Below are 19087 nucleotides of genomic sequence, written 5' to 3'. Positions count from 1 at the left end.
TGAATACCATGGGTTCTTGCCATTTTTCATTCAGATCAATCCTCACCACTTAAGAAGTAATGGTCCCCATAGCGTGAAGTTCCCTTCGGAGAATCTTTTGTTGAAAATGAGTTGTGGGTTTGTGGACGACCCCAAACCAAGTGTTTTTGAAGACAAGGGTTTTGCATGGTTGACCCATAACCATGATGCATGAAGATCTGAGAATAGAGATACCATGTAAGGCTTCTGAGCCAACTATGGTATGGACAGTGTGTGGCCTAGAAAATGGACTTCGATGTAAGGATTTTGAGCGGTTGACCCATAACCATGATGAATAAAGAGCCGAGGATAGAGATATCATGTAATTCTTGTGGACCAATTGCGCTACTACTAGTGTGCGGCCTAGCAAATGGTCTTCGATGGCAAGGGTTTTGTGTGGTTGACCCATAACCATGAGTTTGTGGGTGACCCATAACCATGATAAGATAATTCGCTTTCCGGTCAATATGGTAAAAATATGGTGCCTTATCTTTATAAATTCTTAATGGACTTATTGCAATAAATTTGTCATGTGCTTCTACTTGCTTACCACTGCCATAAAGAGTATTTATAAAGGTGGTGATTCGTGACAAACTCCATGCTAGGAAAAACACCTGTGTTGCTCATGTGTTTCAAAATCAATGAGGTTATGTTTATATATTTCATGACCAAGGCCATTGTATAGCTATATCTATTTAGATCATACTCATTATGGAATTCTGAAAAAGTGTGATTGATGCAAGTTACCATTCCTAAATCAACACCTTTGAATGCAACATGGACCTCAAAGCTTGGGCTGGGTAGCTTCGGTGTAGGATATGCAAAAAAAAAAACATAAATGAAAAGTTAACCCAACAGGATGTAACATTTTTCCCTGAAGTAGTAATAAAAAAATCAAGTCTTTCTTGGTTTGCAAACCAAGAAACAATAATCATTGTGCCAAAGACAACAACGCCAACAACATCTATTAATGAGTACATTCCGAGGTATATTCTCCCAATCCCAATTAGCAATGATAGGGTGACCAACAAAGAAATAAACACCAACTTAAAGGAAAAACCATTTGTGTTATTGGAGTTGTTGATAATATAATATAGCAAGTGCCCAAAAAGACAAATTTTATTAAGAGTATGTGATGATGGCAACCCGTATTCCATTATGTGTTCTATATGCTTATAGTCTCGATTACTTGAAAAATATTCCGCTCTTTTCATCTTACAACAACCATGTCAACACTTTTGTTGATATCTTCTTGAGAAAAATTCACAACACCAACCCAAGGAAACTACAAACGATATGCTTTTTCTTCCAAAATATCCACAACATTGGTTCCCTTATCCATCAAATCTACCTTTGTCAAGTCTCTAAAATTTCTCTCTCCTTTAGGATCTACCTCTCAAGATATCTTAATGGCATCAGAGGTGGCAAGATCTTGGTACACAGGAGAAATAGCTAATATTATTGAATTTGGCTTCTCAATGTACGAGTGAAACCATGTTCTCAATACCCGCAACAACACTTTCAGGTTGACCTTCAATAGCCACCTTTGTGAACCTAGGGTGATCAATTAGAGTCAAATTTACAACATTAGGTGAATAAATACAAAGGTCAATTGGGACACTTGAGATTTTCTTGGAACACCCATCATTCGATCACTTTCATCCATAATTTCCTTCCTTACCAGTGCAAAGTCGGTGTATTTATTTTTGGGTTGGTGAAGGAACTCGATGTAGTCCCTATTGCCTTCATCGATCTTGTGCAGTTGCAGGAAAAGTAGTCGTCCAATAACAATACCTGATCCACACAGTAAGAAATCCCTTTCGTCGATGCTCTCTAACATATAGGATTTCCCAGAGCTCTGCCCTCCCATGAAGTCTATGGAGGGAATGGCATCCCAGATAGTCGGTAGAGAATTCTCTTCTCCATGGTCACCGAGTGCGGAGCAAGCCCTCTACATCTTGTTTACCCCAATATCACCTCCTTGCCAAGATCCTAAGCTGAATGAAATAAATCAAATGACCCAATCACTCTTCAGATCAAGATCGTGCATGCCCACAGCCTGTACTCCATTAAGGAGGGCCAAATTTCAATGAGCTTGAATGAAAGAGAAATGAACAAAAGAGCGCAGTTGAATACAAATCAGTCAGCCTCTCCCCAACTTCGCAGACCCCTAAGAAGAGAGAGGAATCTCACTGCTTCATGGAGAAAGGTCGATAGAATTTCTAATTAAATATAACAGGGGTTAATATTAAACATCTTTTTCTTGTATCTGTATTGTTATGGTTATCGGGGAAAGTCACACCATCACTTTCAACTGCATGTGTAAATTACACATCCTATATCATTGTATTTTTCTCTGCAGAAAAGTTCACATCTTTCTATTGCAGAAATTACTAACAGCGCATTCAAGTTGTCCTCCGTGATAAGTGTGATCCTCACCATGGAAAATACATGGCCTATTATCTCATGTACCATGGAGACATTGAGCCCAAGGATGTCAATTTCATCGTCACAATGATTAAGAGGAAGAGAACCATCCAATTTTTTGATTAGTGTGTCAGCGAGCATATGGAAGAGGGTAATAAATGTAGAACGAAGAAATTTTTCCCAATTCATAGATCCTTGAAATCTTGATCACCCTGGAGTCATAACCTAGCTCTGATGCCAATGATCTGGATCTTAGGGGCTAAGATCCAGAAACAAGAGAGAAGCAACAAACCCAGCACAAGAACATTGATAAACAATGCATGAATTGAATACATCCCAAAAAGAAATATGAAAAGAGAGAACAAAATAAACCATAAAATTCAATTTTTTATTAAGAGAAAATGATGTTACAGTTACATTGTGTGGACCAATCTACCTTCTTAAAAAATGAGGCTCATTATATATAGATTTCTTAAGTTACAATATTATGGGCGAATACCATGGTTGTAAATACCATACGTAAATATCATGGGTTGTCACCATTTTTCATTCAGATCAAATTCTTCCTATTCCACTAAGAGTTTATTTTCTTCGTATGCTTCTACATAACCAAACCTTTCCAAACCCTTTGAGCATTCTCTCACATGGTCTCCCCTAGGCCTTCTGTTTCTTGTCCTTTCTTTGCATGTTGAACACATCAACACATTCCATGAGATCAGGGAATGTATGGCTTGTCCTTAGGCAGCGCATACATTCTTTAATGCTTGCACCAACAAGGCCATCATTTCCTTAGGGAGATAGGTCATGAAATGAATGCAGTGGTTTTGGTTTACAAGCAACTCCTCCTCCTTAGACCTTTGAATTCATGTCCACTCCTCCAACCCAAACATTTTGTTACATTTTCACAATATTTACATGAATTACAATTCATAGTGACATTTACAAGAAGGGATGTCACATTTACAATAGTTTTTTCCTCAAATTTTCTAAAATTTTTAATAAATTAGAAAGTTTAAAAGTTGGTTTTAGCTCAATTTTATCTTTGATTGGTGTTTCTAGCTAAAGTAGAAACGATGATCTCATGGTTGATTTGGCATTAATTCAACTTGGGTACATTTCACTGTATTATGCATTGACCAACACTTTGACCTTTCTCCTATGTTGACCTAGTGAACTTGGAATCTTGGATTATAGGTGAATTACCATATGTTCATGATTTTAAATCATCTCTAAATGAGGATCTAGTTGGGATGTGTGCAACCATACAAAACTAGGAATCTTTTATAGAAAAATAATTGTGACTTTTGCAAAAAATTATTAAATCAGCTTTAAAAACATGATTTTGTGTCCTCTATCATGTATTTCTAGAAATTTTGCCTACTTAATAATCAACCTATCATATTTTGCTCAAAACCCATGTCTCATAATTTTTTAACTCATCCTCATCTACCTATAATCTTTGTGCAAACAGTGCCCCTAAAGCAGGTTGTTACAGGTAGCTACAGTTTTCTATAGTTATTTTTATAGCTACAAAAAAGTCTAAAAACTACACAATTTAGTTTGCTCAAAACTTCTTCATATCGCAAGGTAAGTTATGATATTTTTTTGAAAAAAACTTGTTGCTAAGGCAAAAATCAAATTCTAAAATACTTGAAATTAATTTTATCTGAAGATCCCCACTTTGGCACATCAACCTCCACTACCCAGGTGGCAAATTTTTCATCCAGGATGAGGATATATGCCAATCGATGAGGCTAAGTATCAAAAATGAACTTTGGTGCAAGAATTCATAAAAAGCACATCATCCAATTCATAAATTCATTAGAAATAAGAAATTTTACATAATATTGGCAAGAGGTGACTTTGGGATGTTTAAATGGCAAAATCGGGAATATTATTATATGATTCTTAAACGTTGGAACAATGAGGTAAGAATGTGTCGTAAAACAACCACGCTATTCCCCAAACTGTGGATGATGCATGTCCTCATGCATCCTACTATGGTCCATTTAGAGAATGCAACAAATATTCAATAAACTTTTCATTCCCCCAACACTTCAATAAAGCATATTTACAATCAAATCTATTTTTTTAGTATTGTTTTAGAATGTATGATAGGCTTTTAAGTGAGGAATATGTATGAGTATGCAATGTAACATTTTTGTTGAGTTTCCATAAGTGAATAAGGAAGTAAGAATAGTAAGTAGTGAAATATATGAATGGTATGGTGAATAATATTTGTCAATATATATATATATATATATATATATAGATATATAGATATATATAATTCCTTATATAACATGAATTAAAGCAAATTGAAAGAATGTTTTTAAAGAGAGAATCCATACAAGTGAGTCAAATTTAAAATGTTTGTGGAGTAACATGTTAAGAGTTTTGATTAAACCCAATGTTTCGGACTTCTATGTGAGTCCATATTCAAGGGAATGCCCAGATTCTTGAGAAGATTCGTGTGGATTAGGACAAGGAAATTGCAAGGGTATATATAATGATAGATGTGGGGGAATGTTCTAGAGTCGGCTGGTAGAATTTTAATTATGATTCTTAATATAATTTATTAGGGATATTTAAGAGAAATTTAATTAAATTATGAGATAATTATTTATTTTAATTTGATCAACTACAAATATGTTATTGAAAGAAACTTCCCCGAATGCACGCCAGACCAATATCTCAAATAAGAGATCAACTACAAGATCTAGGAGAATTAATGCTTGATTGAGAGATGACCTCCATTGTGCTTAATGCACTACCTGATGAATGGGGCAACTTTGTATCTAGCGTTCATGGAAAGAAGGAAACTACCCCATTCAATGATCTATGGTCATTATGCAAAATTGAAGAAACCAGATTGAAGGCAAAGGACGACGTTAGATCAAGTGAACAATCTCAAGCATATGTTGTTATGGCTAGGAGGAAAAGAAAATTTGGGAAGTTTGAGCCTCGAAAGAAGTTTCAAAATAAAATCAATGTGTAGACTAATATTCAATGTTATGAATGTAATGAATATGGGCATTTCAAAAGTAATTGTCCTAAACGCAACAAGGACAACAAGAAGAGAAAGGAAAGAAATGAAGCCGATGTCACCAAAGAAGTAGAAGAACTTGAAAAGAAGTCAAAGAAGGAAGAAGTGATAGACCTCCACTAATAGAAGGTCTGTCACACACTTAACCTATTATCAAAGTGCATAGAAGTTAGAAAGTAAAAGTAGGAAGCATCATAGTCCAAATAAGATGCATTATAGCAATAATTGATATGAAATCTTCATAAAGGCTTGAAAGGATAGAGAAAATAGAAGTATATATGGTTGAAGCAATCATAGTACATGATAGAAAGGAAGTAGCTCATGGCATCTTCATTGGAAGCATATGAGGATAACCAAAGCAAGTTTGAATGATTGAATAAAATCATCTAGCAAGATAGGAAGAGAAAGAGATAATTATACATCATCATCATTAGGGAGAAGAATTTGTAGAATAAGGATAATCAAAATCCTCCATTGGAATGTTTGTTAAAAGATTCACCTCTACTTATACGAAGCAAGTGTAACATAAGTAACCTACATTCCACCTTATGTGGAATCCATAGTTTAGAAGGATGATGATGACAAAGATGTGCAACGTGTCAAGTTGGTTGAAGTATTCTCATCTTCAAGAAAGTAAAGGAAGTTGCTAGAAGAAAGTCTAGATGACCACATGAAGGAAGAGGTATGTATATATTTGATGGATAAAGTCATATAGTCGCAGATAGAATGGTTGAATATTATATCTCATGAGCATGATAAAAGAACAATAAACTCTTCCATAAGAATGATGCATGAAGGCATGTAGACAATGTGCCTTGAACTCTTCTACATATTGACATGATATGACCTCATGAAGAATATGAGGTGGTTGGCAATCATGGTTCTTATGATGAAGGAACTATGTATAGAAGATCCTAAGAAAGCAATATATGAAGAAGGTGAAAGAAGAGTTCATGAAAGATGTATCTATAGTCACATAAGATAAGATAAGTGATCAACATCTCATAACAAAAAGGATTAGCTACGACATCTCCATGGAGAAGGTGTGAAGACCCTGATATGTATGCTAAAAAGGAACCTTGGTAATGTATGTCTTGGATCTGGATTCATAGAGTATGTGAAAGGATGTTGAAGTTGCAAGAATAATATATCATAAATAAAGGGCATATAAATAGGTAACTTTGGTTTAAATATTGTTCATTCTTTATTTTTGAAAGAAATCATATGGTTGGGTTGTGACAGAGCCACCAAAAGAGGGTTGTAGAAAGTCACCACAACTAGTACTCATGTGATTGGATGGAAGATCCTGAAACAAACATTACTTGGAAAAGGTAGTTGTAAGAAGGATAACCAGATGAAGAATAGAGGGTCACTTCCTGATGAAGAAAATGATGGCATGATTATTAGTTCAACACTATGTTTCGTTGAAGGGAAGTAATGTAGAAGATGGTCGATTCCCTGCAAAGAAGTTCTAGAATAAGATGGCTCCATGATGAAGAAGTTGAAGTTCATCCATGACATGACGTCAAAAGGAGGAGCTCTACAAGAAGTTGATAGTACCATGATCTCCACCAAAGAGCAGATAGTTGCTGTTGGTAACAAGTCCCTAGTTAAGAGGGAGCTTGGGCAAGTCCCTAGTTAAGAGGGAACTTGGGTATATTCCTTTTATAGGAATGAGTAGATCCTCCCTAGTTGAGAGGGAGAGATAGACACATCATTCTTGTCTTCATTATGAAGAAAGAATGGAGGATTTGGTAAGCATATGAATTCTGATACTCTTTGAGGATGAGGTAGGGCATCCAATAGGTAAGAGTAGTCGAAGAGGAAATTCCATGAGGATGTGTAAATCCAAGATGGGAATGGTCCTAGAAGGACATACCTTGTGAACATTCGATCGGGTATGTTCCTTGAGAGACCATGATGAAGGTGTATATAAATCATTAGTCTCCCCTACATTGTTCTCTAATCTTGTGGAGAGATAGAGTTGTTAGTAAAGGCCTTGTTATGTGATTATGTTGGTTGATATGATGAGATGTGTTGATATAAGCTGAGAAAATAGCTTATGAGATGGCTTACCAATATGACTCTTCTTGTGAGAATTCTCCAGTATGAGAATGATGAAGTACCATGTATGTATTATGAATACCTCCCTAGTTAAGAGGAAGTGTTGAAGTATGTAACTAGGTTCGGTCTTCATAAATATGAAATGTACTCTTGATTCTTGTATATTGTAAAAAGAAAGAAAAATTATTATTTTTATTTTTGTAGCAAGGGTTTCATGCTCAAGGTAAATTTATTTATAGGTCAAGCACCCATTGAGTGCTTTTAGGGTTTTCCATGGAGTCAAGAAGTCAATTGAGTCATTGTCATATATGAAATACCCCATTGGTCACTTTGTATCATGTAAAAGAAATTTATTTAGAGTCAAATGTCCTCCCCTAAGACCAAGTCGGCCTACAAGTGACAAGTCAAACTCATGAAGAGCAACTTGACCTCACAAGAAGCCTTTATATATAGGGGCTCGACCTCATTTGAAGGGAGCATCCAACAAGTTCGATCAAGGACAAGAAGGATATCTAGGAGTGAAGAAAGAGAATATAAGGAAGAAAAAGTCGAAATTTTTTAGGCTTGTTTTGTGTTACATGATTCCACATGTGAGAATATTTTAGGGCACATATTGTAGCTATAAATCTAAAATTTCAGACCTCTAGAGAACCTGAATTTTGGTATCATAAAGTTCAAGCGTACAAGCCGAATGTCCAAGAAGGAAGAAGCAATCCTAGCAAAGAAGAAAGAAGAAAGTTTCACCATATTTTCCCACACATGTGAGTTAGGTTTCTGTAGTAGATGCCAAAAATTGTAGCCTAAAGTAGCAGCCAGATTTTTGAAGAAGAGGTTGAAATCTAAATTTTTGAAGCATGTTGACTTTGGGTTGACTTTGTGAGAAGCAAGTTCATCAAGAATAGGTTTTACTTGGTCTTAGAGCGGTCTTGGTCTTGGGTCTTAGGTCTTTTAATTCATCATTTTAATATTCTATAATAAGAGAAGAAGTATTGTGGGTTTTCCTCTCAAGAGGAGAGGTTTTGGCCCTTGCTAGCAACCTACATTTGGTGTCCTCTTGTCTCATTGATATTCATAGTTTGGTAGTTGTTTAAGACATCACAAGAAGTTATCAAAGTAAGAGAAATCACCCTAATCCAGTTGCCCTAGATTTCTCAACACCATGTGCGTAACAAGATAATATAACAAATATTCTCATATTAAAATTTAAAAAATATGCTTTTGTAGATACCAAAATATGAGGAACTAATTGGTTTGATTAATTGCTTTTATTGAAGAAGAGAGTGGTGCTCCAACCTAATGATTGTTTGGAATCAAAGTTCAATATAGTTGTGATTCCCTTGGCTCACTTGCTCATTTGGATCACTTTGTATGTCCTCTTCTACCAGGCCTGGTATTTTATTATCGAGGTTCGATCTCTTAGATGCATAAAAGATCTGATGATAGATATGACAAGGACTTCTTTCTCTCAAGTTATAATGGTTTCTCTCCATCACATGGAGCCCATGATTCTTCGGTCTCCTTTGAATCTTCTTCTAGATGTCGATCATGCACTTTTTTCCCTTTTATTTCTTCCTGGAGTGTAGGTATGCTCATGAATGTTGTCATGGTTTTCTCTTCCTGAGGTGAAAATTTGTTTCCAACTATTTCTAGGATTTGAGAGATTTCTTGGGGTAACATTCTTCTTTACTCAATGAATTCTTGAACATGCTTGAATTCTTCTTACTAGTTGATAATCCATGTCTAGCACATGGTTTAGTATATGGAGGTTCTTACAGTGACAAAAATTGATTGAAATTTATGCATCTTATTTATTATACTTTACTTATGCAACTAATTGTATGCCTAAATTAGAAACTAGATCTTAGGTACACTTCCCGACAACAACACCAAAAATGTCGGTTGATTCTTTTCAGTTAGAATTATGTTACGTTTAATTCATCAATCTAAGTTCATAAACTTATATTAAGTGTAAATCATAGTATATGCAAGATCTAATCTCTGACTTATCTATGAAAAACCACTTTGTAATCTAACTATGAAAACAAATTTCTAACTTATGAAAAGTAATTGCAGCTTAAAGAAACCAACTCAAGCATGGTTCTAAGCATTTTAAAACCCTTTCCACGTAAAGGTTTTGTTATATAAGAATAACATAATCATCATATTATTTGATTTATAATTCAATGAATGGGTTTTACTATTGAAACTAAACAAATCTTTAATCAGTTGGATGGATCGTATGAATAGCCTACATTATGTTGTCACATCACACAAAACTAAGATCAAATAATACATTCAAATCAACCAAATATTAAAGAATTAAAGGCATTAAACTAAGCATATAATTAAAATAATTATAACTCAACAAAACTAAGAAAAGTAGAGAAATGCTTCCCTTACACGGGAGGCCATCCTGGCTCAGTTGCGTGTTGCTAAAGAAGTCATATAAGCTCTTAAAATACTACAAGACTACATTATGAAACAATTCACAAAATATGATTGCACAGGAAATTAACGCACCAACAACAACACAGTTTTTATATTAAATATAAAAGAGTATTTTCAAAATAATAGGGATTGTTTTATAGATTCATATGACTTCCATTAATATAAAAAAATGGAATCTTGGAGATCCAAACCCCACTGATCCTAAGCTTGGTCGCAACAACAAAATTGGGAAAGTATGTTTCAGTAATCCACCCATATCTCCTGTATCATTCACTTTTTGTGAAAGTTGTCTTAATGGAACCTAAATGGGCATGTTATGGATATAAACCATGTTTTAATTATTTGAGATATGTCTTCATTTTCTTGAAAATTGTGTTGAAAGATTACTACCCAAAAATTGCTACTAATTTGGATCATCACCTTTGATTAAGCATTGGAGGCTCACATATGTGACTTAGGTGAGTTTTGAGCAACACGCATCCATATTGACAGTCCCAATGACAAATCCCATGTGCCATAATTTCTTCTAAAATTGTGTCAATATCTTGATCATGGAGGTGGTTACGGGAACTAGCTTCAAGAAAAGCATTGGTAAACTATCATTAGTAAAACAAAGCATAATCCTCATTAATTCATTAAAAATATGATAATATACTACATAAACATGTACGAGGGATTTTTTATTTTTGGTGTATTTCTAAAGAAGACGATTAAAAATGGTGACAATGGGTGAATGGAATAATGTGAAAATGGACAGTTTGAACAATAAAAATATGGAAAAATGACAACCCAACAATCTTGACCTCACATACTCTAGCATATGTACCATATCCACCAATCAAGATGATGTTGACTCAACAACTTAGAGAAGGCAGATGGGAAAACTGGTTAGAAAAATTATAAGAATTTGATATTGAGATAAAACCTTTAAAGGTTATGAAGGGACAAGGCCTATGTAAGTTGATAGGAGGAATTGAAGCAGTTAACATTCAATCTCATAATGGAGTTGGAAATAATCAGTCTACATCTGAGTGGTACAAAATCATAATCTTCTATTTGAAATCCAGACAATTTCCAGTTGGCATAACAGATAAAGAAAGAAGAATCTTGAAGATGAAATCCAATTCCTATGCGTTGATCTCTGGAGTTTTACTTCAAATAATTTGTGATCAAGTTCTACTCACATGCATTATAGAATCAAATACTGATACAATAATAAAAGAAATACATGAAGGAATATGTGGAGGACATTTCTCCCCTGACATAACATCCCATAAAATTCTTAGAGTTGGATTTTACTAGCCAACTCTTTTTAAAGACTCTTATGCCTTTATAAGAAAGTGCATTCCATGTCAGAGGATTTAGGAAAATAGCTTAAAGACAATTATAGTTGGAACTCCCTTTGTTCAATGGGGGTTCGGATGTTATTGGCCCAACCAATCCTACATCGAGTGAAATACATGTTTGTATTCTGAGTGCAACTGATTATTTTACTATATGGCCCAAGGCAACAATGTTGAAGTAAGCTAAACCAGAAAATTTGATCTAATTTATGGACGAAAATATCCTTGAACCATATGAAGTGCCAAAAAAATTCATCACAGATAATGGTTCTATTTTTATTGGGTCTAAATTCACATAATTTTGTGGAAGGTATGGATACTTATAGGTTAATCTTGTAACTACTATCCCCAAGGAAATGGTAAGGAAGAATTAACAAACAACACTCTTATAAGCATTTTGAAAAAGACATTAATTGAGAGACAATGCCATGTATGCTAACTAACTCATGTCACAGAAGAGTACAAGATAATCTTATTTTATCTAGTGTATGGAAAGGATGAAAGATTAACTGAACATATGGAAATCAATGCCTTAACATTGGAAACTTAGTTACAGGACAAAGAAGGTGTTTCCCCTGGAAAGACTAGGTTGCATCAACTAATCTAGTTGGAGAAACAGAGATAAGAAGATTTCAGAAGCATCTAAAGGATACAAGAGGATGTTATCGGAAATTTCAGCAAAAGAGCTACCAATAAGAGCTTTTTTCAGGGGAAACTCATTTTGTTATGGAATAAAGCTAAATAAAAACCTTCCATGCATAAAAATTTCGATGCCTTATGGATTGGACCATACATTATAGATAGAATAAATGGCTGCAATTCATATATCCTCAAAGGTATGGATGATCAACTTCTTAGTTTTCCTGTCAATAGGTAGTGCCTCAAACATTTCTTTCCCTAACAAGATTTCATACCACCTTGTACCATATAAATGTATATCATGTATATTTTCAAATTGTGTTATCTTCGAGAATATTTTCCTTAATATTTGACTCCACATCCCAATGGGCTAGGCAACTAGTCATATTTTTGGTTCTCAGTAACCCACAATGGGTCACTATCCTCAATGATAGCCAAATGTTGACCCAAAAAATTGTCTAGGCCTATGAGGAGAGAAATTTCATTGAAAATGTTCTACATAAGTTTCTTCACACTCTTCTATATCCAACACTTAGTCAATTTGTCAATGTCCAGATAAATTTCACATGCACCCTTTCTGCACATTCCTTCTCCACACCTCTTCACACATTTTCTCATGTGCATATTTCCTTTCCACACACCCACCTCTACACATCATACTTTTTCACATACTCACCTCCTACAAAACATGAAACTCTGCACAATCCACTTATCCACACTTCATGTCATTACTTAACATTAATTGCACAAATCTCATGTCAGAGGGTCACTTCACCACCTTTTCTCTCTCATTCCTCCTTTTTCACATTTTGAGGTCACTTAAAGGTTCAATAAATAAAATTTATCTACAGATAAAGGCTACGTGAGGGGAATCGCACTTTGAGATATGCTCTCCATCATCCCTCGTAAAGCACGATCATAAATTAGTAACTCCTACTAATTATTACCATGCCTCATCCAACAGAATGACATGAAAGGAGATGGTATATTAGTAATTGTACCAAAAAATGAGTTAACAACTAAGACTCACTAAGGAATTTATTGATCAGTCATATATCACTAAGTACAATAATCAAATTGTTGTTAGAAGGAAGAAAGATCCATTTTGCGTTGACATGTTCAATTCACTTGCTCACTCAAATAAAAAAATTCGCTAGTCAATTGCATGCCAATGGTATTTGAACTTGTCTCTGGATGAGAAGAGAAATAACAAGATTTGGACCACTACACTGGAAAATGGTGCATCCATCCCTAAATTTTTCAATTTCAAAGCAATAGTTTATTTGTGTGTGCAACATTTTGATCCAAAAACCAAAACTATCAAGCTTCGAGTCAGGATGAACCCAATCATTATGAATCCAAAAGCATTCATAAATGTAATCAAGTTGTCATATCCTACAAAGTTACTGAAGTTACTTAAAGCTACAACTTTCTTGGACTCTCAAATCAGAAAAATGAACATAATTCAGGATTTCATGCTTCCTTCTATATAGGTTCCTTCTGATAATTATTTCCTATATATTTTAATATCTGTTGATCTCGTAGATATTTTTCCTGGATTTTTTCTCGAATAATGGGGCAAAAAAATACCTCCAATGTCCCTAATGTAGGTTTTAACCCTGTACAGAAATTACCTACATACGAATTATATAAACAAAAAATAAACAATGGCGAGAACAGAAAACATAAAACACATATTGAAACAGATATTTTTCTATTCACTTATTTTCGCAAACGAATTACACATTTGTATGTAAAATAACATATTTTATTATTCAATATTCGATAGATGGTTTACAAGCCCTTGGGCAGTTCCCCTTTGTAGGAGTTGACTAGCCACAAGGGTTTAAAGATCATGTCTCTTGACATAAGTGCCTTTTCATAAATAATGGGCACTAATTAAATTAACCTGTTAATTATTAATATTTATTTATTTAGTATTTTTTAAAATTTTTTATTTAATTAAGATTTATGTATATAGATATAAGTTATGAATAAAAATATTCATAACATTGCCTCTCCCTTAAAAATGCTTTGTCCTCAAAGCATAGGCAGTGTTGGGTGTTGTTGGTGAAAATGTTTTGACTCCCATGATGAATCTTCTTATGGTAGTCTTTTCCATTTTATAAGATATTCTTTAATAGTCTTAGATTGTAGTAGCATCTCCCTGGTAGCGAGTATTCCTTTAGGTTCTAATATGATTCTTCCTTCTTCGTCAGTCTCGAGTATCTTTGTTTGCACTATTTGGTTTTGACCAAGTACCCTTTTGGGGCTTGATACATGAAATGTGTTGTGAATTTGACAATGGTCTGGTAACCTTAATCCATAAGCCACACTGCTTATTTTTATTATTATTTGATATGTTCCATAATACTTAGGAGATAACTTATTTTTCCCTTGTTGTTTTAATGATAACTGCTTATAGGGTTGAAGTCTGATAAAAACCCAATCTCCTTCTTCGAACTCTCTTTCAGTGCAGTGTTGGTCGGCTTGTTTCTTCATTCTATTACGTTCCATGGTTATATTTTCTTTTAACAAGTTAATAATTATTTGGATTTCTTCTAAGTGATTCTTTACTGCTTGAACTTTAGAATTGTGTAGTGCAAAATCCTTCCACCTGGGTGGTTCATAGCCATATAGGGATTGGAAGGGAGTCATTTTAGTTGAAGTATGATAGGTGGTATTGTACCACCATTCTTCCAGGTGTAACCACTGAAACCATTTGTTTTGTTTGTCGGTGACGAAACAACGGAGATATGTTTCCAAACATTTATTTACAACTTCAGTCTGACCATCTGTTTGGGGGTGATAAGCCGAACTCATGTTGAGAGATATTCCTGCTTGGTGGCAGAAATCCTTACAAAAATTTCCTTTAAATTTTTCATCTCTATTAGCTTACAATAACCTTGGGAAACCCGTGTAGTTTGTAAACTTTTTACAAAACACGTCCAAAATTTGCTTGGTTGTGTCAGCTTTTCTAATTGCCATGAAGTGGGCATATTTGGTGAGTCTATCCACTACGACAAATATCTTGTCCTTACCATCAGACATAGGAATTCCTTCAATGAAATCCATCAATATTTCCTCCCATTTTTTATTTGGAATGTGTAAAGGGTGTAGTAACCTAGGAGTTGGGATATTCTCACCCTTATTCCTCTGACAAACATCACATTCAGCAATATAATTTTGGATTTCCTTACTCATACATTTCCAGTAAAAGGATTGTCGAATTTTGTAGTAAGTTTTGAAGAATCTGACATGCCTAGCTGCATGAGAACTGTGAGATTCCTTTACAATTTTCATTCTAAATTTGGATTATGGAATTAGGTAAATTATACCTTTGTGCCATAATATGTCATTTCTCCATTCAAAATTGGCATATTAACTGATATTTCAATCATAGAACCACATTCCACATATTTGGCATACACAACTCATATTTCATCTAACCAATTAGGAACAACTACCAAGGCAGTGCATGTTGTGTTGTCATCATCCTTCCATGAGAGTACATCAGCTACAAAATTTTCCTTTCCTTTTTTGTGTAATATTTCTAGGTCAAATGTTGAAAGTTTCTCCATCCACTTTTGTTGTTTTGTTGATAATGTTTTTTGTTGAAGTAAGAATTGAAGACTATTGTGATCGATTTGGATTGAGAACTTACTTCTGAGAAGGTATTGTCAACATTTAGTTAAAGCATGTTTGATGGAAAGCATCTCCTTTTGATAAGTTGAATTCTAGCTTTCCCATTTTTTAAGCTTCCTTCTTTGGAAGGCTATAGGGTGGTTGTCTTGTATTAATATTGTTCCAATTCCAAACCCTGAAGCATCACATTCAACTATAAATGGTTTGGAAAAGTCTGGAGTTGCCAGCACCGGTGTGGTTAACATCACTTCTTTTATATTCTTGAAGCATTCGTTTGCCTGGTTATTCCATTGAAAAACGTTCTTTTTCAACAAGTTGGTCAGGGGCGTCATCAAAAGTGCATAGTTTTTTATGAATCTAGTTAAACCTAGAAATCCTCTTAGTTTTGATGTGTTCTTTGCTTTGGGCCATTCTTTAATTTCTTTGATTTTCTTGGGGTCCACTTTGACTCCTTCCCTAGATATATTCCCAGTTATTTAACTTCTCTTTGCCCAAAGGTACATTTTGATAACTTCACGTACAATTGATTCTTCTCTAATACGGAAAGTACTTACTCCAGATGCTTGAGGTGCCCCTTCCACATCTTACTATAAACGAGAATATTGTCGAAGAAGACTAATACAAATTTTCGCAAGTATGGATGGAAGATTTCGTTCATGGTTACCTGGAAGGTGGCTGCCACATTTTTTAAACCAAATGGCATTACCTTAAACTCATAGTGCCATTCGTGAGTTCTGAATGCATTCTTTTCGACATCTTCTAATCTCACTCGAATTTGATAGTAACTTGATCTCAAATCTAATTTTGAGAAATATTTTGCACCATGGAGCTCGTTTAGCATCTCATCAATGAATGGAATTGGAAATTTATGTTTAATAGTAATTTTTTTTAATTCTCTATAATCTATACACAACCGGAAATATCCATCCTTCTTCCTGACCAATACTACTGGTGCAGCATATGGAATTCTACTTTTCGTAATCATTCCATGCTTTAACAGATCTCGTATTAATAATTCTATTTATGTTTTATGACAATGGGGGTAGTGATATGGCTTTACATTTACTCGTCTTGAATCTGGTTTAACTTCAATGATATGTTAAATTTTCCTTTCAAGGGGGAATTTCATCGGTAGATCTTGAAAAACCTTCTCATATTTCTGGATTAGGGATGAAACTTCAAGCTGATGGTGAACCCATCCCATCGACAATAACTCTTGTAGGATTTAACGCCGTACAAAAATTACCCACACACGAATTATAAAAACAGAAAATAAACAATGGTGAGAGCATAAAACATAAAACAGATATACACAAATATTTTCCCCTATATCCAAAAAACGAGACTACCAGAATGATTTTTCATTATATTCCTTTCAATGTTACAATCTATATATATACATGTCGAAGCATCCATAAACCCCAATACATTAACCCTGGATTAGAGCATAACTGTAATTCCCTTGATCGGATCTACAAAATACTATGGACAAAAAACCATCATGCCCAAAACCATATGTAGGTTCACCCACCTAATATAGGGTCCAAAAAAATTCTCCCCAGGGCGCTGCCCCAGACCCTATAGAGGGGGGATACCACCCCCCTGCTGTGCCCAGCGCAACAAACAGGTGGGGCTATCCCCCCCCCCCACACACATGGGGCTAGTCGTGCAAAGAATATAACACACACCCAACATTCTCCCACTTGTTGTTTTCTTTCCACAATGGGCCACAGGAGAGCTTAGTCATTGGTCCAACCCTGCAACACCCATTGTTTCTCTACACCAACAGAACTTCTCAATGCTCATAGACTTTGTCAATGCATCTACAATATTCTTCAATGTGTCCACCTTTACCAGCAACACATTTTCGCCCTCAACCATATCCCTCACAAAGTGATATTGAACATCAATGTGCTTTGTCTTTGAATGATAAGCAGGGTTCTTTGCCAAGAAAATTGCACTTTGGCTATCACATTCTTTCTTTATAGCTCGTTGTACCAACCCCATACTTGAATATAATCTCTGCAACCAAAATTCTTCCTTGCTTGCATGAGTGGTTGCCATGTATTCTTCCTCTGTAGTTGAAAGTGCCACTACATACTATCTCTTTATCATCCAACTCACTGCACCTCAAAATAGGTTAAACACATACCCACTTGTAGATCTTTTCTAATCCAGATCTTCAACCCAGTCTGCATCAACAAATCCACAGATGTCCAAAACTCTATCCAATCCTGGTCTTCCTTGGTAGCACAAACCATAATCACTAGTTCCACGCAAATAACTGAAAACCCACTCCATTGTTGTCCAATGCTCCTTCCCTGGTTTTGACATAAACCTGCTCAATACTCCCATTGCATGTGTAATGTCTAGTCTAGTACAGACCATTGCATACATCAGACTACCGAATGCACTTGCATATGGAACATGGGGCATGTCCTCTTCCTCTTCTTGTGTCTTGGGACACTATTCAACAGATAGCTTTACACCTATAGGAATAGGAACCTCACTGGTTTACTATATTGCATATTAAACCTCTACAATATTGTCTTGACATACTTCCTCTGGTTTAACCAAGGTTTCCTCTTTGCTCGATCTCGTTTAATTTCCATGCCCAAAATATATTTTGCAGCACCAAGATCTTTCATGTCGAATTTGAAGGACAATTGGGTCTTCAAAACCTCGATAATTTCTTTGTTATTTCCAATTAGCAACATATCATCCACATACAAGACCAAATAAATAACACTTTCACCAATTATTTTAAAATACACACAGGGATTTTCTTTTCTTCTGGTGAAGCCAAGTCCCCGTATATATGTATCAAATTTCTGATACCACATCCTTGGTGACTGTTTTAACCCATACAGAGACTTTTTTTAACCTACATAACAGTTGTTTCTTAACCTTCACCATAAATCCTTCAAGTTTCTTCATGTAGATCTCTTCTTCTAGGTCCCCATGAAGAAATGTTGTCTTCACATCCATCTATTCTACCTCAAAATCAAAAGCAGCAACAACAAATAAAAGTAATCTAATAGAAGCTACCTTGGCAACAGGAGAAAAAATATCACCAAAATCAATTACTGACACCTAGAAATAACTTTTTTCTACCAATCGAGATTTGTATTTCTCCACCTTGCCTTCTGCATTCATCTTCCTCTTAAACACCCATTTTCTTCCAATGGGTTTCCTTCCAGCCAGCAACTCCCACAAATCCCAAGCCTCATTTTTTTCCGAAGGTCCAATTTCATCAACCTTGGCCTCTTTCTAGAGTTTTCCATCCTCTAAATCTACTGCCTCCTTGACAGTTTTGGGATCACCGTCAATAATAGATAAAGAAAATTTTGAAGAGAAAACAGATGGACTATACCTTTCTAGATGCCTTCTTTCTTGAACTGATCTTCTCACAGCTAGAGTTTGTGGCTCTTCATCTTCTGATTCCTCTTCTGTTGTA

At 35.1% G+C, this 19087-nt stretch overlaps 1 pseudogene; it reads right to left on the bottom strand.

Annotated features, from left to right (window-relative positions):
- Positions 1–1183: 1183 nt before the first annotated feature.
- LOC149209168 (dynamin-related protein 12A pseudogene) overlaps positions 1184–19087 on the bottom strand; it is a 154014-nt pseudogene continuing 136110 nt past the window's right edge.

The sequence above is a fragment of the Pinus tabuliformis genome, chromosome 1_2, assembly GCF_031772625.1.
Source record: "Pinus tabuliformis cultivar Carrire ecotype Pingquan chromosome 1_2, CPIR1, whole genome shotgun sequence".
NCBI lineage: Eukaryota > Viridiplantae > Streptophyta > Pinopsida > Pinales > Pinaceae > Pinus > Pinus tabuliformis.
The sequence above is the reverse complement of the archived record's forward strand: the minus strand, read 5'-3'. Positions and strand labels throughout refer to the sequence as shown.